The sequence below is a fragment of the Crocodylus siamensis genome, chromosome 2 (assembly GCF_052110815.1).
Source record: "Crocodylus siamensis isolate JL-2025a chromosome 2, ASM5211081v1, whole genome shotgun sequence".
Classification (NCBI taxonomy): domain Eukaryota; kingdom Metazoa; phylum Chordata; order Crocodylia; family Crocodylidae; genus Crocodylus; species Crocodylus siamensis.
The window spans coordinates 206,823,165-206,837,694 of NC_143396.1; the positions used below are offsets into that span (position 1 = coordinate 206,823,165).

The window sequence follows — 14,530 nt, forward strand, 5'->3', positions numbered from 1 at the left end:
TTTGCTCCAGCTTTTATTTCAAAGAGTATCACTTCTCCCAATAGCTGTGAGGGATCAGTGGCGTGCTACAGGGCTAAATACAGACATTCAAAAAAGCCTGAACCGAAATTGATTCAATCTTTGCAGGTTAGTGTAACCTGCATAGATTGAACCAGCAAGCAAGTGAATAGACATTCACTTTTCATTCTGGAAATGCAGCTACATGTCTACAGTGGCTCAGGCTAGAAGCCGGTGGCTGTTACAGCAAGCTTTCTTTTCACTTCCACAGTGGCCAGAAGGCTGAAGGGAAGCGAAGCTGGGTGGGTGGCAGGCCCTGGCAGGCTGAGTATGCTTCAGGAGCGGTTTAAACCCCCACCCTGGCCTGCAAGGACCCCAGCCCGGGTGTGCCTGGAGGGGGCGGGGAAGGGGGAAGCAGCCCTTGCCAGGCTTCTCCCCAAGCAGCAGGGCAAGTGGCCAGCCTGAGGCCCAGGCAGCTCCTCAAGAAGGTAAGGGGGAAGAAGGGAAATTACACCCCTCTGCTTCCCCTCTCCCACCAGCACAGGACCCCAGCGAGGGTCTGCCCAGCTCTTCTCCTCTGCTCAAGGCTCAACACAGCCTAGGATCCCCAGAGCTTCCCCCCACAGCCAGGGAGCAATCGCAGTCGCTAGGACAGGGATTTTGCTTGGGGCAGCCCAGGAACAAAGGCCAGGTCGGGGGAAAGGGAGGGGAGCAAAACTGGCCCCAAGACCATGTGGGGACATACACAGAGCAGAGAACGGAGGGACTGCTGCAGTGGTGGCTCCATCCTGGATGCGAGCCCTGAGAAGCAGAGGGACCCAGGCTGGGGCGGGCAGAGAACTAACGTAATTCCATCCTGACTTCAGCATAGACAAAAACTGAAGCATGGTACTTTTTTCAACTGCAACATTTTTAACGTCTGGTATAAGGCCAGATCCTCAAGTAGTACAGATCCACTGTATTCCATTCTGTTGTAAATGTACAGCAGCCAAGTGTCTGGCCCATTATTTTAGAAATCTGCAAAAACAAAATAAAACATTCAGATCAATCAACTGCCGAATGGACTCATGTGAGCTTAACAGTCATAACCCAAGACTAGTTTCACACGCACAAAAAAACCCCACATTTCATGTGATAAACAGGAAAACACCTTGATTTTAACTACTATTTGAGTAAAATCTTACAAAATTATTCCCATTAAAAGATAATGAATGTAGACTGCCGCTCAGAACAAGTGTTGCTTAGATTAGTAAGGGTTGCAGGACCACTGCAACTAAATATAATACAATTGTCATGATAGATTTTTAACTGCCCAGTCTTCTACTCCAGAAGTCAATGAGGGAGAGGGGGTTGCTACCGATTGTATTGGAAAACAATCTGACCCTAAACTGGTAAATAATGGATGAAGCAAAAGAGATTCAGATCCTGCTTAGCACACATACACAAAGGAAAACCGAGAGGCTTCTTGAATATCATTTGTAAGCACCACAGAGCCATGGGAGGGCATGGGTAGGCTATAGCCCACCCAATTAGCATCCAAGCCCACCCAAATCTGACACTGTGTGAATACCAAGTTTAAACAAACTTATTAAGATGCCTTTTTTTCTTCGAACCATGCAACCTGAAGGCAAGAGCTCAGGTATCAGGCAAACAGGCTATTTTGTATGTTCAGGATTTAACTTGTTTTATGCCATTTGCGATATAAAGGATTTGTTAAAACGTCAAACACTAACCAACCACCACACGCTGGGAGCCACCCAAATTTTTATCCCAGTTATGCCACTTCTTGAAGTCTCTTGCTAGATGGATTTCTACCCCACTTACGTTCCAGTAAAACACCAATAAGAAAGTCTGGTTCCACTAGCATACTACATGACAGCTTGCTCCTATTTCATAAAAGCAGCTCTTGTTGCTTCCAGAAGTCACCACAGTTCAGTGCATGCACACTGGCTCAGATGTGCAGTGTTTTGCAAAGTGCTTTGAGATCTGAACGTGAAAATCACTGTATAAATATATGAGTCATCCAACCAAACGATTTACCACACCTTAAGAAACACAAGCTCTGAACATGTAAAAGTTAATACTTGTGGGACCACTTATGCTCATGAAACTGGCTTTGATTGATGCTATGGTAGTGGTAATGTACCTCAGATGCGCTTGATGATACAGAAGTAACAAACCAGGGGGAAAAATAATACACCCAAAAACACTGCAGAAAATGAAGCTAGCCATGCATATGATGAAAAATGTTTAATAAGGAAAACTGCAAGGGAAGCTGTGCATCAACTGTATCACACCATAATAAAAATAATATTTTAGGCCTTCCTTTAATGCAGACTTAAACTGATTGTGTGTTTGTTTATCGCTGCAGTCACAACCATTTATTTAATCACAGGAGTAAAAAGAAAATATTCTTCCAGCAAACCAAAACAAAAAACCCAACACCATATCCCTATTCTGGGTTTTTACTAGACACTACAATAAGCAGTATCTAATAAAGTCAGCAATCAATTTCTCAGTCAAATGGAGAACATATACAAGCACAGAAAAATCTTTTAATTAATTTAAAAAGTGAATGAAATTGATGGCTTATAATCAAATGCAACTTTTTTAAAACCACAGCTAGTCAAAGACCGTTCATCTATTGACAACAGAAAGGTAACATTTCAGAGAAACCCCTTTTGCCAAAACTGACACCAGCTGTATAGAAAATCCACATCCGTTTATAATATTACATATTCCTCAATACAAAAAGCTACAAATCTGAATGAGAAACTCAGCAGGTAAGAAAAAGCGGGGAAGCAGAGGTGGGAGCGCAAGGAAAAAAAATAATTAATCCCAAAGATATTCCCTTTTGCTGATCAACAATTTTGTATGATAGAAAATGTACTTCTCCCATCTGGATGGTTAAATGGATTCTTATTGACCTAAACAATACTTACTTAACTAGATTATCCCAGCAGCAATTTTCACTTGCACTACAGTGATTTCTCCAAAGCCCTTCTTCAAAAAATATCAACTCTGAATTTACTAATGATAGATGAATGAATTCATCTGTAACTGGTATCAAAATAATAGCCTGGAAACATGACAGCTTCATATAAGGTTGTAACACTCTTATTATTATTCCATGTGTTTAAACATTTGTTAGGATCAAGCATGGGATCAAATCCTGGTCATTTAATTCACATTAGGAATCCATTTGAATTCAGTTACTCTTTACATGAACTAAGCGTGGCTCTTAATGCTGATTCATTTTTACCCTTCAATTAAGAGCAGTGTGGGATTTAACTATGTAATTTTCACTAAATCCATTGAAAGTTGTTTGGCTAAATCCAGTGCAACACTGAAGACTATTAGTGTCAATCCCATTTTAATTCTGTCTGGGAAGCTAATAAATTGCTGAGTTAAAAAGGACCTGCTCCAATTAATTTCTGAAGGGTGTCAATGCAGCCCCCAAATTTCTACTCCTTTCTGAAGATGAATCCAAAATACAAACAAAAAATAGAATAATCCAAGTTTTTGAAAAAAGAAATCAAATTAAGGAATAATAAAATTAGTCACTGAGAAGTTTGAGAAGTTTACCTAAAAGAAAAGCAATGTGCTAAAAAAATCATTTCTCATTGTCATCTGAAGCACACTACAAGAATGTCATTTGGTTGTGAAACCAACAAAATATGTAATTTCCCTGATTTAAAATGGAGTTTGGCCTCACTGATCCTCTGCTTGTCCAATTTTTATTTGAAATGTTCAAATCTGTACCAATCACTACATTTTATCATTCCTTGATCAAATCTATAATAATTTTCTATGCCACATTTCTAAGGATTCCGTATTTACTATATTTGAGAGATAACATAGGAGTTATTTTTATTTGCATCCACAATAACAGAAAAAATTCTCTCTCACACACATATACTCCCAAACTATTTTTCTCCATAAATATAAATCTGAGCAAAGAAATGTTTTGTTGGTACCAATCCTTGGAAAATTCAATAGGAAATGAAATGTAATACTCTATTAAGACTTGTTTTGCAAACAGAAGTGAGAGAGATCACCCAAGCATGAAGAGTCATTAAAATGAATCTTACATATATCATTATAAATTTAATAATCTCCATGACGGCTAGAGTTCAAGTTAAAATGAATGTCAGCTAAGCATGACCAATTGATGTTATCCCAGCTGCCACTGAGCCTCACTTGGGGTTATATTATACTTTCAGAGGCCTGTATTACATGTGCACCAAACACCAAGAACCAAGAGCAGATGGGAGATGTAGGCTTCCATACCTAACAGCAAAGAGAGAGAGTCATAATTGCATATTAATTTTGGTGTTCTAGAATAATTAGAATATGCCTTGGTGTCATGGATCCCAAAAAGGTTTCTCCTTTAGGATTTGTATACAGTACACTTATGTGTGTTTATATATATTAACAGCCCCTCCTACAAACAAAGTTAAAAGAGGGATTTTCTTTCACTGATTTATTTCAACCTTAGAATGCTTTTTTGAAAATAGGAGGGAGAATCTTGTCAGCTTTACAGTTAATAGATCAAACTTAATGCACCAAAATCCATTTAGGATTTCTAAATATGGTCATTTCTGGCACTGTATCTCAATTCCAAAAATCCTTCCAGATGTTTTGATTTCTAATGAAAAAGAAATAAATATTTTTATTCTTTAATAGACTCAGTGAAATTATGCACATAATTCTTCCTCCCTCTGGTTAGGTAGCCTTGGTGAAATAGTATTATAGCTGATAGCTGAAATACAGTGGGCATGAAAACTGTCTAAGTCATATGTTGAAAGAGAGCTCTCCAAAAAATTATGTAATATCTTCTCTTTCCAATTAATCCTAATAGAAAACAATATAAAAATGATTTATATAGCAGAGAAATGTCAAGTTTTACAATTTGCTTGACTGGTGCCAAGAAAACAGCTTTAAACCTCCAGTTGTTCCTAGGCCATAGTTACCAGTTTGCCAGAGATGGTGGATTCATTTAGGTGAATGTAATATGCCACAGCTATTCAATTATGATTAAATAAAGCAATGCTATCTTAACATACAGGTTTTACAAAACACTCCTGGCTGGGAGCTAGGGGACTGCTGTGACATCAGTTACATCTTGTTGTGATATATTTCATCAAAATGTTGTTGGCTGACTGAAATATGGAATACATTATAAAAATCAGACTGGTCTCAAAATACAGGCAAGAAACAAAGTACCAAACACTACAAACCATTTCAGTGTCTCCTGTGGCAAAATCACAAGAAAGCCTGAAAAACTACAATCATGCAGGTAAAAATAACATATACCAATATAATTATCCAGTCTGACTTTGTAAGGCAGGAGTCACTATATCTCATTTATACCACCAGTCCCATTTTTACACAAAAAAGTCCCTAAGAATAAGCCCTTCGCTCCTGTCACCTGCAACAAGTCCAAACAGAAAGGCCAGAACTGTTTTACATCCAGGCAAGCTAACTCCCTTGGCTAAACAGTGGAAAACAACTGCAGTCAATATAAAAAATTATAAGTGGCACTTTTGCTCCTTCCATCATGTTCAGCAATTTGAGCACAAAATGTCACTGGTGATATCTTGTCACTTACCCTTTTTTGATCTTCCAGTCCATGTGTCACAGGCTTTCTTTTCTGATGTTGGCTAGATTCAGATCCAGATTCCATTTCCCAGCTACAAATATTCCTCGAGTCTCCTTAGGCTTTCCCTCAGGATCCACAATCCAAACAAAAAAATAAATAAATAAAAATAAAAAATAAAAAACAAGGAATTCCTTCAAACCTCGCCCATGTTTCTTATGAGGCTTTCAAAAATCATGTTCACCATCACTGCTCATTATGTTAACAAGCAGGCATGCCGAGAACAGTTATATCCTATTTTAACTCAGATGTAGAATTCCATTTTTGTGCCTTACAGAAGGACGGCAGAGCTGAATCCATATACAATAGTTTGTGCCACATTATTGCTCCATCCGCATTCCTTTCACTGTATTTTTGGCATGGGTCATTCATATGTCAATAAAGGTGTAAATGTGCATTTAATCCACCGTGTTGATAATATCAGCATCCCTCTCTTGGACCACCTTCTTTCCATAAATCAGTGTAAACACTTCAAAATGATAATTGCCTTTTGCAAATCTGGCAGGTGTTAATTACGTAAAATCATCCATGCAAAGTTGTCATCATCCTCTTCCACATAGTCAAACAAATGCCTAAAAGAAGAAGTGATATTTTATCCATCTGATAAATATATAGCTGCTATTTTTCACTCATGCCAGGAGCTGCAAAGTCCCAACTGATGTGTAATCATAGCACTTTATACGTATAACACTTCATCTGAGCATCTCAAGGTACTTCACAAATATTTATGTCTATTTAAGACCTCACCTGGCCTTTGGCATTGGCCGTATTAAGGAATAACATAGGCCAGTGGTTCCCAAACCTATTCAACTCAAAACACCCCTCATTAGACTCAAGGCACCCCATAGAAAATGTCAGCTTTTGGCTTTCACTTGTTTTTTAACTATGAAAAAGAGCAATTCTCCTGAACTCAGAAAGACTACAACGGGTCAGAAATGTTTATCACATGCTGGATTTCCACTGGAAGTCTCTGGATTCATCTTGTGAATCATGTGTATGTAGTCTTTATGCATCTAACAGTGCTACTATTGTGCAGCACCCATAAAAGGATCTCATGGCACCCCAGGGTCCCACAGCACCCTGACTGAGAATCACTGCCATAGAGAAAAATGATTCTAAGATATCTATAATAACAGTACCTAAGTGCAGATCAACTGATAACTGGAAAAGTTACCTCAAAGGCCAATCCTGCAGTCTATCAGCACTGGCCTTCATTGGCCTGCCATCCCTTGCTCAGGAATCCTCTCCAACAGTTTCTAAGGTAACTTTGTGCCATTCCCACAGAAACTGCAGGCACATGAATACATGAATGAACAGACTATAAAATTATTTCAGAAAGAAATTACTTGCAGCCTGAGTCCTGTCTCATAGTTTAGCAACTCAGCTATTTTATTATTACTTCTTTGTACTGAAAAAATCTAGTAGATAACAACACAGCCAAATCACTTCCCATGATAAATTTTTAAGTAGGGGCAGGATCTGAGGCTTCCATCTGTAGCAGCCAAAAATGGTGCATATGTTACAGTTGGTCCACTAGGGTAAATCGTGTTCCCTCTAAAGTCAATGGGAGTTGTGCTTCTTATTTCACTTAGTAAAATACTAGTGTTTAGGAAGCCCCAAAATAGGCAGAACCCCACTGTGCTGGCCACGTCACAAATGCAAAACATGATATAAAGCTCTGTGTTACTTCAGGGCAAGAAAACCAGCCCAAATCCAGTAATTATTTTTATACACAAACATTAGACATTTGTGCAGAAATTCCAGCCTACTGCAAAGTTTTCACACCAAACACATTCGACAGCTGGGCTGTGATCATCTGTACTTAGATAATGGTGTATTTTTAGTTGGTCGGCTTTTCTGACCTGGTTTACTATTCACTAAGCATGCAAACTTATATTTCCCAGCGAAAAAGATCCAGAGAACAAAGACAGAGAACAAAGTGGAAGGGCCACCTCTAACCCACCACAAAGTTTCTCTTCACTAAGATTCCACTTCTAGTTATGAGACTTTGGAGCACTAATTCAGCCTGGGCCTGTCTGATGAGACTGCACATAGAAGTCCATGTTAGTGCAGCTGTAGTATTGTTTTCATGCTTAACCACTCGTGCATAATCTGAGAACACCAAACTCATTTCTCATACAAACAAGAGGCTTCCAACTTTTGCACTGAGCTGCACAGCCTGGCTAATCAATGACAACATTCCTATTGATATCAATGGGAGTCATGCAGGTAGCTTGAGGGCAGCATTACAGCCTTTAATCTCAACTACAACAGAGGCAAGGAATACTTCTGTAAATATCCCTAAGTCACAGTACTGAAAACTTTTCTTCCCAAGTGATTTCGCCATGATGTGGCACATGAAAGTGCATCAGTCACATTGTGTAATGTCTTGCTGTGATAGCATGACATAACCAGTGCAAGTAAGGACGTCTCCCTGAATGAAAGGTCCTCTGAACCATAAACATTTGCAGCCCCTTTCAAAATCCAGTTCCATTCTAATTTTCAGGTTTTAACCATCTCGACACCAGCTCAGATGGAATCCCCAAGGCCCTGTGAAATTTTTATTTCTGTTCATGCTGCCCTTGGGCACAACCCCCTTAAAGGCATGCCTGCAACCCTTTGACTGAAAATTACTGCATAGCTAGCCTCATTAAGGTCATTTTTAAAAGAAAAATCAATGTAATATAACAAAATAAAAGCCATGCTACTTGAAGAACAAAGTAATTTTAAGAAGTATTTACTAGCCAAATATTTCAAGTCATTGATGGCTTGATTTTATCTCCCCCTCACACTTTCACTTTCTTATTCTTTAAGTCTAATTGCAAAGATGTAAGATGTCACTTGAGCTGGCAGCAGCCTGGCATAAAAAATAAAAACAAATAACTAGCATCTTTTAAACAGTTACAATTACAAACTCAATTACAACATGCGTGGGGGGGAAGGGAATTCATTTTTGGTTGCTGGAAAATCATTAATTTTGACTTGTATCACAAAGCAGTCAACAATCTTAAAGCTAATGCAGTGCCACTGAATACTGCTATTATTCAGTCCTTTTACTCAAATAACATCCAGAAGCCCGAGTCAGGATTGAAGCCCCACTGTGCTCCAAAAACATCTACAAAAAGATGGTCATTGCTATCAAAGGCTTACAGGCAAAATCGACATACTTGCTTAACTTTGGGCATGCAAGCACTCAATAATCCTCAATAAAACCATGGCCCAATCCTGTAGCTGGGCCTCTCATAAAGAGCTCCACTCCTAGGGACTTCATGGCATATACAGGAGGTGATCTTAGATGACTGAGCTGAGCTATGGAACTAGGACTTCAAAATGATCACAAGACAAAACAATAAATACCTGTTTCACAGAAAACCAAATACAAACATAACCAGCTAGTTACAGTTGCCTACCACTTCCCAACAAGCGGAGTTTGCTAGAAGAGATGCATGATATGCAAAAAGATATACACAGTGGTCCACTCATCTCCTAAACTTGGGGTGAGGGGAGGAGGGGATTGTACGAAGTTGCTCATAGCCAGTACAGCATAGAAGAGCAATTCTTCTCTGTTCCAGCAAGGACTGCTCCCTCGATGGGGAACAGGCACTGCACCATACTAACAAAAGCTATTATTAAATATACCAACAACAGCAACACTAATAGCAGCACTGATAATAAATATAACACTAATAACAACACTGATAAGAATCAATATAACAACATTAATAATTGAAGTACGAATCTTCTTCGTCACCGTGTCTCCAATCCAACCTTTCTCTATGGTCTGTTCCTAATATTCTGCACAGGCCCACTGCTTCGGGTGTTGGTGTTGACAGATCTTGTGGGATGCAGTATGGTGCTACAGAGCATCTCAGGAGATGATCCATGGTTTGCTTCTACTGACTAACACACTGGTTGGTTCCATAGCAGTCCCATGATTTCATGGTCAAGTTGCATCTTCCAATACCCACTCACGTTAATAACAGTAATACTAACAACAATAATGATAACAATACAAATAATAACAATAACCATAGCATTAATAACAGTAACATTAACAACTTTCACAATAAATAGAAAACCAGTAATCATAGCATTCACAGGAACACCACAATTGATAACGATAAAGATAATAATAATCATAGCCCAGTAACCCTGGGAATGTCTATACGAGACACAGTGCAGTAGCCTAATAACATTGGGCAGTAGTGTGCAGGTCAAAAACCATGCTAATATGCTACTGCGCAGTGTTATTAGGCTACTGCACCGTAACCATAAAAAAAGCCATGCATCAGTGCTACTGTGCAGTAGTGCAAGTTATTGCGCATTGAATTTGTACCAAACTTAATGCGCAGTAACTCGGGTGCATTAATGAACATGTAGATATGCCCACTGACTACAGCACTGATAACAAATAGAATAACAATCATCACAGCATTAACAAGAAATAGAAGAACAATTACAGCATTAACACTAACACTAATAGCACTGATGACAATAAAGCGAATAAAAATCATAGTGGTAACAACCGTAACACCAGCACGCACTACAACACTGATAACAATAAAGATAATAACAATAATCATAGCATCAGCAACTATAACATTAGCTGCAACATTGCTAATAAATAGAATAACAATAATCATAGCATTAGCAACATGAACTACAACACCAATGACAATAAAGATAATCATAGCATTAGCAACCATAACATTAGCTGCAACATTGCTAATAAACAGAATAACAATAATCATAGCATTAACACCACAAACTACACCATGATAATAAAGATAATAACAATAATCAAAGCATTAGCAACTACAACACTAGCTGCAACACTGCTAATAAATAGAGTAACAATAATCATAGCATTAGCAACATGAACTACAACACTGATGACAATAAAAGATAATAACAATAATCATAGCATTAGCAACACTACCTACAACATTGATAACAATAAAGGTAATAATCATAGCATTAACAACAGTAGCATCAACACTACCAGAAGACATAACAATAAAGGTAAAATAGCAATACTCACAACAGTAGCAACACAAACGGCAACACTGATAATAAGCAGAGCAATACTCATAGCATGAACAACACTAACACCCAACAACAGTAACACTCACATGGATAATAATCAAAATAACATAATCACAGCTTTAATGACAGCCGCACTGATAACAGCGCCAAGAACACCGGGTCATCCTCATCATCACCCCCTCGACGAGGAGACGCTCCCAAAACAGGAATACAAGGAGCCTCCCTCCCTCTGTCAAGGGGCGGCTGCTGGTGGTGCAGGTGCCGCAGCCGCCTTGGCAGAGGCTGAGCCCAGCCGAGCACCCGCTCAGGAGCGCGGTGGCTGCGGCAGCCCCGGAGCCCGCCCCGCCGCACCTGCCGGCTGTCCCGCAGGTGCCGGCTCCCCGCGCGGCGCACGGGAGAGCGCGGGTCCCGCTCGCCCGCCCAAGCTGGAGCGCGCCGGCTCCCGCCCGTGCAGCCTTTGTCGCCGGGCAGCCCCTGCCGCCCAGCCCCATGCGGGACCCCCCGGCCATGCGGGGCGGGACCCCCCCCGTCCCCACCTGCCCTCGCTTGGCGGGCAGCAAACTTCAGGCGCGGCCGCCGCGCCGCCTACCTGGAGCCGCGGGCGGCGCGGGCAGGGGGCCATGGCGGGCGCGGGGCAGGGCGGTGCGGGGCAGGGGTAGGGGGCGCCGCTGCCGCTGCCGCTGCTGCAGCCCGACTCTGGGCTCGCGCCACTCGCGGCTCCTGCCGCCGCCGCCGCCGCTACTCGCTGCCGCGTTACCGCAGCAACCGCCTCCCTCCCCGCCCAACCAACCCGGCCCGGCCCGCGGCGTTCACGTGCGGCGCCGCGGCCAATGGGAGAGAAGCGCGGGGGGGGTGCACCCAGGGGAGGCGGGAGACACTTGGCAGTCGGGGCTGGGGAAGTGGCAGGGCAGGTTAGAGGCTCGGGCTCGGGCTGGGACCATCACCTCAAGCCTCTTCCCTAAATTTAGGCTGGAGCTGGTGGCACTGAAGTCAGGATAGAAATTACACATGGCCCGGTTGATAGGATGGGAAACTAACTCAAATCTGTAAGGTGACAGATGTGCAGGGCGCACATAAGCTATTTTCAAGGTGGCAGAAAGTGGCTTAAGATTAACCCGGATGGTGTTGGACCAGACTTCGCTGATTTGAGTGAATCGAGTCATTGAACTTCTGCCCCAAATCGTAAAGGCCTTGGACCAGGTTAGTGGGTTCTGTGAGGAGAGGTGTGGGTGCATTAGCTCAGGCATTCACTATTTTAAGCATCTTGCAGTGATGTACTGTGGGTCTCCAGCACCCAGGGGCCAATGCTTGCATTTACACCCTTCCCCATCTCCAGCCAATCACTGGGGGGGAGTCCCTCAGCAGCCAATCACTAAGTGGGGGGCCCTGGTGGCCAATCGCCAAGCCCAGAAATGCCAGCAGCAAAACCGGACGTGCCACCAGCGCTTCTCTGCACCACTTCCAAGTACCCCCTGGAGGGCCCAACTGGCACCCCCGCAGGCTGGCACCCAGGGGCATGGTGTCCCCCCCTTGTTGGTACGCCACTAGTATCTTGTAGGAATCAGATTTGACCAACTAAGGAGCAGTGGTCTCAAGTTGTAGCAAGGGAAGTTTAGGGTTGGATATTAGGAATAATGTTCTCACTAAGAGGGTAGTGAAATACTGGAGCAGGCTACCCAGAGAGGTGGTGGAAGCTCCTCCCTGGAGGTTTTCAAAACCCAGCCAGACAAAGCTTTGGCTGGGGTAATATAGTTGGGGAGGATCATGCTTTGAGCAGGGTGTTGGACCTCCTGAGGTCCCTTCCAACCCATAGGCGATGCATTGCAGGGACACAGGGGCACGTGCCCTCTCCAAGATTGGCCGCCACCAAAGCTGCCACCAGCTTCTGCAGGCGGTCACCACCACCCCCTCACCACCAGCGTGGCTGCTGGCAGCTGCAGGCTGTCCCTGATTACCACTCACTCCTGACAACAGCACAGACAGTGTCTGCAGACAGTCCCCACTCAATGCCCACTGCTCGCCCCGCTTTCCTCACTACCAACACTGCAGTGGCCGCCTGTGGGCGGTCCCCGCTCAGCCTGCCCTTGCTGCCAATGTCACCATGGCCGCCTGTGGGCAGTCCCCGCTCACCGCTGCCACGCCCCCACTGCCAACACTGCCGCCACTGCCTGCGGGTGGTCACCGTGCCCTCCCAGCCTCTGGAGGCACGCATCAGTCATGCTTCCAACCATCATTTTCTATAATTCATTTGTAAGCTGGGTGGTACCCCAAGAGGTACCCCCTCTCCAATTGAGGGGATCAAAGCAGGTGCACAAGTGCTGTGGGAGGTGTAGGGACTCTCCTCCCCTATAGAGCAGAGCCAGACCACCAATGGGGACTTAACCATATACCTTTTAATACTGGGAACATAACAGGCATAAATCAGAGGGAATAGTGGACACTACAATGCCTCAAGCAGGCAGGATTCAACAAAGGTTAGACACTTACAATCACTGACAAAAACAGGGTTAACAAAACAGCAGAACAAACAATACGGGTTGGTGAAATATAAAAAGGCACAAAATGCAAAATGTCAAATGACAAGGAAATATAGGGCCTTGGTACCTGGAGGGAGAGAAAGCGGGGAAAAGACAATAGCCCCTTTGCAAGAAGATTTGCTTCTTATCATCTCACTCACCCCAAGACACCTCAGCTGGGACTTGAACCCACATGTCTGCATGGTAGACAGGAACGCTACCACACAACCACCACTGGTGGCACTGTTCCAGCCTGCTAGGGGTCTTGACCCTTCCGGAGCCCCGGCCTCATGTTAAGCTGCCTGGCCTCTGATTGGAGGAGCTGGAAGCAGAGCTGGGAACCTCTCAGGTCGCTGCTCAGATCCTTCCTGGAGCTGGGGAGCCTCTCCTGCTGGCTGCAGCCTCTCTCTGGGGATCCTGGAGCCCAGTGGGGGGCCTCTCCTGCCAGCCACATGCTACGCTGCCGAGGGTCCCACTGCTGCCTGCAGGTCCTGGTCTTTCAGGCTCTTCTGGGGTGCTGCTCCTGCCCCCCTGGCTCAACTCTTACCAGCTCTGTGAAACCCCTTCCTCGTTGTCCCTCACTGGTCTCTTCCCTGAGTCAGCCCATGCTGCCCCTTTTATCCCCCTCCAGGTGACCCAAGGGGCCAGTCGGGACACAGGAGAGTGAGTCTCTGGGGCCTGATTGGTGCGGAAAGGGAATCTCAAGTCCTCCAATCATCTTTTGCCCTTTCAAAACCACTGGGCTAGGTCACTGCCAGCCAGCCCATCACACTGTGATTATATGATTCAGTGTAGGAAGTATCTGAAGTCCTGGACTAAAGCATGTGGGGTGGAGGATGCTTGCCTGCAGGTTCTGGGGGCATCCCAATCCCAAAACCACCTGGCTTGGGCCTGAACGTAGGATGCCTGCCAATGTATTTGGGAGTATCTGAAGTCCCAGGGTGAGAGGCTGGGACACAGGATGCCTGCGGGTTGTAGCATCATACATGGTGTTTGGAACAACTGACTTCTGCTTGCTTAATCAATACAGTTTTTGGAAGGATTGAGTTCTGCTCAATTTATTTGATTTGGAGTGATATAAGCTGGAACACAAAATATATTATAAAAAATAATAATAATAATGACAAAGAACTAACAAAAAAACTTACCTCAGGCACAACAGAAACTTTGGATAAGTCTTAGTTAGTCCCCGGTAAAATGTTTTCCTGAAGCGGGCCAGGTATTCCTGAGTCTCAGGGGCCCACAGTTCTGCTTGGCATGTGGGGCAGGGGGCCATGGTCCTTAATTTTGCTTGCTGTCTTCTCACCTTCTC

The 14,530-nt window shown here is 43.5% G+C and overlaps 1 long non-coding RNA gene across 1 annotated transcript; it reads right to left on the reverse strand.

The window, feature by feature from the left end:
- Window positions 1-491: 491 nt before the first annotated feature.
- Window positions 492-11,426, reverse strand: LOC149871624 (uncharacterized). The gene is made up of 3 exons (XR_016440545.1): window positions 11,292-11,426; window positions 5,609-6,228; window positions 492-1,014 (listed from the first exon to the last, which is right to left on the reverse strand). It is a non-coding gene; the product is annotated as an uncharacterized LOC149871624 (long non-coding RNA).
- Between the last annotated feature and the right edge of the window lie 3,104 nt (window positions 11,427-14,530).